The following is an 8158-nucleotide window of genomic DNA, read 5'->3' as shown; positions in this document are numbered from 1 at the left end:
ACCTCACCCAAAGCCCACACCCCTTCCTGACACTCTTGCAGTCCCAAAACTACCTCCCTTATTCCCTACCCACTCCACGACGTCTGGAGTGGGTCCAGCGTGGGAACTCCCGGTCACGGTCTACTGGGCTAGGGGCCTGAGTGATGGGTTCCCTCTACATCCCGTAATGTCGGACAGCTGCAGTCTGGGCTCTGGGCTCACAGACTCAACAGGCGGCCACGAGCACAGGCTTTTCCCCAACCCCTTCTGCCCTCGAGGAGTTCCTACCACCCACCTCCAGGGCCTCCAGTTAAGAAGAGCTTGTCCTATCTCTGAGCCCCAGCCTCTGGGATTTGGGTCCCAATGTCGACCCTCCTCCATTGACCCCAGTTCCGAGGACCCCTGATTTGCTTGCCCAGCTGTTTGCTGAGGGATCTGCACTCCTCTGGTCCAGTTGCCTGAGAACCAACACCATCTCGACACCTCCAGTTTGGGAAGATATCAGGCCCCAGTCTCAAATCTGTCCTCTCTCAGCACTGGAGTATCGGGAGGGGGTCTTCAGAAAGCACCCCGCCCCCAGCACTGGGAGCAAGAATGGAAAGCCCAGGCAGGAGCATGTACCATTCACTTTGTAGCCTCCCTGGCCTGGCACCTAGCCCAGGGGAGAGGTGTGTGATACCATGCTGCAGGTGTAGCTGAGATCTTGCACACAGCCACCCCATGCCTTGGTATGTTCCCTGCATGTGGGACCCCTCCCAGCCTTATTTACCCTGTCTGTAGCTCTGAGCTGCCTCTCATCAGTTTGCTTCATGGACCCAAGGAGAAAGCAAATACCACCATGTCGAGCACAGCATTTGGCCCTACAGGTCATACCCTCATGCTTCTCAGCCTGGCTTTTAACCACAAGCACCACACTGCCTACTCCCCTAGCCCGAGATCCTGTTTCTTAAGGCCTGGAAGCTTTAGTCCTATCTTTTTGGCCCCTCCCCCTCTGGTCAGTTACAGCTACAAACTGAGAACTCACTCACTGGTGGAGTGGGTGGAGTTTTGCTCAGGAAGACCCTTTCTGAGCAATCCCAGAGCCTGGCAGATGGCTGCCTTGGGGGGCTGAGCACTGGAGGCCAACAGCAGTGTCTAAGTAGAGGCTCCAGGCGTTGGCCTTCGCCACACACACACAACCTGGCAGGGAGATCCTGTAAAAGGGGGACAAATATGGGATTTGCTGAGCTCATCACCCATGCCTGCTCCCATCTAGAAATTAGAACCCCTCCTTCCACATCTCAGAAATTGTACTCATAGTCTATTTTTAGGAAAGTCAACTGAGCAGCAAGAAAGAATAAACTATGTGGGGTTACACAGAGTTAGTCGGAGATCCAGGGCTCAAACTTGGGACCCCAGCTCCCCAGAGCCCTCCAAACCCCTCATCTGAGTGTTTCAAGGAGGTCAGCTTGGAACTGGATATCAGAAAATGTCTGCCTCCCTGGATGCCTACAGATGAGGCTTGGCAAGACCTGCCACCAGGGTCTCTGAGCATCACCCTGGCTTTGACCCCTTGTCCACTTGGTCCTCTTCTTCCATTTGTGGCTTGTCAAGGAAGCTCCCCTTGCTGCCCAGGGAGAGCCAAGGGTAAGGTATCAGACATAAATTGCAATCCCAATCCCCCTCCCCCTATTCACTGGCTCTTCAATTCCACACCCAGACAACACTGTTCATCTCTCTGGGCATCAGTTTCCTCATCTGAAGAGTGACAATAATTATACTTGCCTCACAGGACTGTGGGGAAGATGAGATTTGTGAAAGTGTCCTATAGAGTGTTCTTGCTGCTATCAGTCATTTGATCAAATATTTATGGAGCTTCTCCTGAGTCAGGTTCTGGAGATACAAGCCTGGACTGCATAGTGTGGGGGCAGAAGTGGGGTTTGTTGGTTGCTTTGGTAGAGAGAGGAGGCTCTGGCTTAAGACCTCATGGGCCAAGGGCCATTTCCTGAGACTCAGAACCCTGACGGAAGAGGAGCAAGTATGGTGCACTCAGGAGTTCAGTAAGGGCACACTGGGATGACGGAAACACCAGGTGGAGAGGCGAGTTGCACATACAGGACTTGAGTTTTCTAAAAAGTCTGGGCATCCTGGGCACAGGGGTCCCTGAAGTCAAAGGAGTGGATAAAGTCTTCAGGGAGAGAGTAGAAAAGAGGTCCTAGGAACCAGCTGTGAGTAAGCAAATGCCAAAGGACTGAGAAGGAGCAGCCAGAAAAGGAAGGAAGGAAGGAAGGAAGGAAGGAAGGAAGGAAGGAAGGAAGGAAGGAAGGAAGGAAGGAAGGAAGAAGGAAGGAAGGAAGGAAGGAAGAGGAAGAAGGAAGGAAGGAAGGAAGGAAGGAAGAAGGAAGGAAGGAAGGAAGGAAGGAAGGAAGAGAAAAGAAAAGAAACAAACAAACAAACCGGGATATTGCTGTGATCCAAGGCATTCAGAGCAAACAGCTTCAACGAGGTGATGGAGCAGAAGCCACTGGAGTGGACTGAGAGATGCATTGGAGAGAATCGAAGACACGACAGGTGAAGACAACTCTTTTAAGCATTGCCATAAAGGGAAGAAAAAAGGAAAGCGTCACATGGGAAAAGATGCAGTGTCAAGAGAGAGATTTTTTTAATTTGGGTTCTGTTTTATGATTTGTTTTTTAATATGTAGGACCCGTTTCTGTCTATAGCTTTGAGCTGCCCCTCATCAGTTTGCTTCATGCCTCGTGTAGCAGGGATCCTTGATTTGAAGCAACAGAAAACAACTCTGGTTAAGTTAAGCAAAAAGGAAATGTGTTGGAAGACTGCTGAGAGCTCAGAAAGGAAGCTAATGCTGGAGAGTTTGTCTTGGTTCTTTAGGACAGGAGCCAGGTGAATATATACCTCAGCAGCAATAGCTGCTCCACAGTCTCCCCCTGTCACCACCACAGAAAGAAGGATTCTAGTTGTTTGTCCTTCACATGCCTCTCAGCTCAAGAGTCAATGTCCCAGGGGAACAAGGGTTCACTTGACTGAGCTAGGGCCACGTGCCCTCTGTCCTTGGATAGATAATAAGATAATATCTGACCAAATGTGTCTCTAGGAGCACCCACAGCCCACCGAGACTGCATACGCAAGACATTTTCTCCAGAGGGAGAAATGGAAGCTGGGCAGTCAGATACAGACAGATCCACTGCACGTTGTAACAGATTGAGCATATTTCGCAACAGGAGAAGGATCCAGAGAGAGGGAGTAGATGAAGAACAAGAAGAAGTGAGAACCTTTGCTGGCATAAGGTCTCCATGGGCTAAGATCCAGAACATGTGAAACAGGGATAGGGGTATCTTCTCTATAATGCAAGAAGAAATGAAGGGGGTAGTCCTAGGTAAGTTACTAGATTTGAGAATTGAAGTTTGATGGTTTCAGTTTTCTCTGTGAAATAAAGGGCAAGTTCATGTGCTGAGACAGAAAGGGGAAGACGGCAAGGTTGGAGAGATGAGGAGAGCAGAAGAGGTTTAAAACAGCCATTCCAAAGAACAGAAAAGCTTGTTGGGCCAAAGGAATCCAGTAGAAGATTGCCAGGCAACATGGTAGCCCATGCAATATTTGTGACCAGCAATGATACCCCCCAGAAAAAAAAATCTTCATCAAAGAAAAACAAGTTTTAATTAGGACTCAGTTGTAAGAAAGCAAAACAGAGAGTCAAAGGCCACAGCCTTCTGGATCCTGGTGGCAAGGAGGATACAATCAAGCTGGTTGAGAACTTCTGCTTTCACGAGTTGAGTTGTTGACTTACCAAGAGTCAATTAAGTTTGTGTCAAAGTTACTTTTTCCAACTGTACATGTTGTAATTAAGGAATTTAATTGAAAAGCACATAAAGTAATGGCATATGAATATGAAAAGAAAGTTTTGTTCCTGTGAAAAATAGGTTAAATGCTTTGGAAAGTGAGTAACAGAAACCAATGTCATTTAAGTGTATAAGTGTGGGAAAGGCAACTTGAAAAAGAATAGAAGGAAAATCATAGCAATCCAGAAAAATTCTGAATCAGATTGCTTTTCAGCTGTCTTTAAGTTAACTGACTTGTTTGTTAACCAATCATTTATCCTACTTGAATGCTGGATAAAAAGGCTAATATTGTATAGTTTAGGCAAATGAGAGAATTTATTGTCTGGCTTTGGGCTTTGTTAAAGCCAAAGGCTCAGATTATGGGGACAGAGCTCTGCCTTGCTCCCTCCTTTCCTCTGTTTCCCTCTGGATTAGAGTCATCCTGACACAGGCTCTCTCCTCTTGGGGACAGTCTGGCAGCCCCAAATCTACATTCTCACATCTTTGGATCCACAAATCAAATCTTAACTGACCCTGCTTGACAGTCCTGGGCCAGAGGGAGAGAGCTCTTTGATTGGCCAACGTGTGTCGCATGCTCCTCCCGGGAGGTTGGAAAGAGAGAGAAAAGGAAGGAAGAAGAGAAGGAAGAAAGGATGGAAGAAAGAAGGTGGGGAAGGAGGAAAGGAGGGAGGGAAAGAAGGGAGGAAGTTTATTTAGGAATACCTATTACCACCACAAATATTTTACTTAATCCCTAATAAGTGCCAGTCCTAGGCTATGAGCTGAGAACACAGGCTGAATCAAAGGTGCCTTGACCTCAAGGCCTGTGTGATGGGGGATTCAAGGGCAGCAATGACAGACACAAACAGACAGAAGGGACTGGGGCACACAGAGGAGAGGCCCTGTGCTAACCATCTCTTGGTTTTTAGCTCCCCACAATCTATCCCCCATTTCATTTGGGGGATCACCCAAAGACAGACTGCTAGTTGTCCCCCAATACTAATTCTCCCCTTCTATAGTAATATAACTTCTCTAGCCAAGAACATGCCTGCTCAGAATAGAAACCACATTTCCCAGACACCATGCAGCAAGGCATGCTATGTGACTGGGTTCTGTTCAGTGAGATGTTAGAAGTGATGCATACAATTTCTCAGTCATGCCCTTCAGAAGGAATGGCCTTGCCCTTTCCCTCTCTCCTGGTGGGCATGAAGTCATAGTGTTAAGCCAGTTTGCATCATTTGCAGTTTCCCCCCCACCCCTCACCCAGGGAGAGGGCTTTCGAAGCTTTGGAAGAACTGTCAGAGCACACAGACATTTGGTTGACCAAAAGGATAGGCTGGGACTGATGGTCATGATCTCTTTCTATGTTTAAACAATCCCAGCTTTCTATCTAGGGACATAGAAATCCAGAAGAAGGACTGTATTTTCTCATCTTCCTGAAAGCTGTGTTTGGCCAAGAAACCAGTAGGACTGAAGCAAGGAGAGGTGATGCCTTTCATCAGAGTGGGTAAGCCCTCTCTACTCTTTCCTCTCTTCCGTTTCCACCAGCTGGGTAGCAAAAGTGGTGAAACATCTTGAACCCCATGTTTAGGAAGACAATACCTAAAGATAGTTAAGCAACAAGAAACAAGATAGGAAAAATCTGGGCTTCCAGGCTGCTTACTTCCAGAAAGAAGAGAAAGAAACTTCTATCTTGCTTAAGGCAATCTTATTTGAAGTCTCTCTTTCAGCAGCTCAATCTATATTCTAAAAATTACTTACCTTCTCTCCACTACGCGTATGTGTTTTGAGTGGGTCTCAGAAGAGGAGCATATGACTAGGTCCAAGCCAATCACCGCCTCACATTACCCTGGCCACAGAGATTGTTCAAATAAGCATGTGTCCCACTTAGAGTCAACAACATGCAGTAAAGAATTTCTCTGGGAGTCCTGAGGAGAAAACTCACTCTTTTCCATAAGGGGATGTGGAGACTGAAGCCACCATCTTACACAGAGTCTGATTCTGGAGCCAGCCTAAAGGGTGACAAAATGAGGATGTGAGAGAAGTCAGGTCCTTAGTACATATCTGAGCCTTGTAACCAGTTAAGGCTGAGGCTAGTCTCATCATTTGACTTCTCAACTAAGGAAGCCAATAAATATCCTTTTTTGTTTAAATTAGTTTGAGTTAAATTCCCATCCCTTGGTCTGCAAAGCAGCCTCAGTGGTAGTCTTCAGCCAAACCTGGTAGTATTGTAGAGGTAAAAGACAGATGCCTGAGTTCAGTCTTTAAAGTAAGTCAGAGACTATCTGAAGCTTGCTTGGGGGAAAAAAATGAGTTTGTTCATAAGGATACGTGTAGATTTGAAGTAGAATTGGAAAGTCCTCAGGAACAAGCAAGGCAGATCCAGAATTATCCATTACTGCATGGTATTCTTCCTGGAGCTATGTGCACGCTCTCCCTCTTGATGTTCCTCTTCTCAGCTCTCTCTACCAACTAGCACCCTCTACTGATGCAGAATTTCTGCTACTTGGGATACCTTGAATCATCAAGACCCTAGCATCCACTGGAAGCATCTCTTAATGTATCCTTCTTGCTTCTTCCCCTACAGCTAGCTGCCTCACTCCTGCCATTTCTTCCAACTCCCAGTTCAAACAAGAGAACTCTGATAGACATAGGTCATCTTTAATGCCAGAGGAAAACTCACAAGTCCTGGATTCAGTGCCTGGTTCAGGTGCCCTCTCCCATCCAGAGGACACAAAATCTAAAACATTTCCACCTACTGTGTTTAAGGAGTTGAGAACAATGCCAAGTTATTGTATCAGCTATTATTTTTACAATTACTCCCAACAGTTCCCCCGAAATTCTAGGTTTGACTCATAATAAACACATTTGAGTCACTGTGGCCTAAGAAATATGGTGCTCTGACTGGTGGGCTCTGAATCAAGCCCAGCTCTCGAGTTAAGGAGAAGTCAGCCCACCCTAAGACATGGTCTGAGAAAAGAGAAAGACAATGGATTTTGTCACCAGAGGAAGCAAGAATGGATTCTAGACAGGAAAAAACAACAAATGTCCACTGTTATCTGCACCTTTGGCTGCCGAACATCCACACCTATCTTTACTCCCATAAACATACTTTCTAAAATATTCTTGTTTAAAATAATGCAATTATACCATACACCACTAAAACCTATTCATACGCACTGCAACAGAAGAAAACAGAGGATATAGATTCTCAATCAGTTGCTGCATCCAGCTCCAGGTCTGGAATCTCTGGGTAATGTGTGGTCCTTTCAGAGAAGCCAAAAAGGACTATAGTAAGTGAAGTTCTGAGGACCTAGATAGGAAGACCTAATGGATGATTTCTTCAGAGCATCACCAGAGGAATGAATAAATTCCAATTGGTTTCATCTGGGTTATCCCACCCAAGATTCAAGTTTCAGTATGAGAGGATATAATTGGCCTAATTTGTATCCTGCACCCACTCATTGACCAGGAGAGAGCAGGGAAGATTGCATCAAATGGAAGAGGAGACATGGTTTCTGTTACTTTAAGAGGGAAGCAATGATGCACGGCTAAAATGGTAAATTCTCACTGCATGTATTTCTATGGCTTGATAAAGAGATAGAAACGCTGCTAAGAGGAAGCCAATGGGTGGGTGGGTGGGTCAGATGTGGCATCAATGGCAGCTCTGGATATACAGATCTCCCTAATGCCTGGGAATCTGTGGACTCCTAATTCTTGTCATGAAGCCACTAACACAGCCCTTGCTTGCGGGGAGTGGGGATTGTTTGTGCCAGTTTAGGCCTAGGTCTCGGCTCCTCATTGGTCTGATCATGACCTTGACTGAGGATCAAATAGCAGACACTGCTAATTATCTACCTATGTCAGGATAGGCTAGGCTATGCTGCAATGGCAAACCTCGAAAAAATATCAGTGGTTTAACTAAACAAGGTATATTTCTCACTCATGCTTTATGTTCATTATAGGTTGGAAAGAGAACTCTATTCCTATGCTCCCTCAGGGACCCAGGCAACTAGAGGCTTCTTGACACACACTTTTACAATCATATCAATAGAAAAGAACATGGGGATTACGCACCAATTTTTAAAGCTTCCACTGGAAAGTGATACATGTCACTTTCGATCATATTTCACTGGCCAAAGCAAATCACACATCTATGCCTAAGCCCCAAGTGGGGCTTTGTACCACCAGCATGAAAAGACAAAAAACAAACATAATGGTCCCATACACGCTGCACTAATGACAAATGACTACCCAATTTCTCTCTTCTTCTTCTTCTTCTTCCTTCCTAACAGATCCCCAGTTTTGTCCAGGATGGCAATGTGCCCAGCTAAATATATTCCCTTTTGCAGACTTTCTTG

The 8158-nt window shown here is 46.0% G+C and overlaps 1 protein-coding gene across 1 annotated transcript in view; it reads right to left on the bottom strand.

Moving 5' to 3' along the window:
* Nucleotides 1-5771, bottom strand: part of GPRIN2 (G protein regulated inducer of neurite outgrowth 2) — a 16743-nt gene extending 10972 nt beyond the window's left edge. Inside the window, exon 1 of the mRNA XM_039872319.1 lies at nucleotides 5743-5771. The gene's annotated coding sequence lies outside the window, so the exon portion shown is untranslated. The remainder of the gene's footprint in view (nucleotides 1-5742) is intronic.
* Nucleotides 5772-8158: the final 2387 nt, after the last annotated feature.

The sequence above is a fragment of the Pteropus medius genome, unplaced genomic scaffold (assembly GCF_902729225.1).
Source record: "Pteropus medius unplaced genomic scaffold, Ma_sr-lr_union100, whole genome shotgun sequence".
Lineage (NCBI taxonomy): Eukaryota > Metazoa > Chordata > Mammalia > Chiroptera > Pteropodidae > Pteropus > Pteropus medius.
The sequence above is the reverse complement of the archived record's forward strand: the minus strand, read 5'-3'. Positions and strand labels throughout refer to the sequence as shown.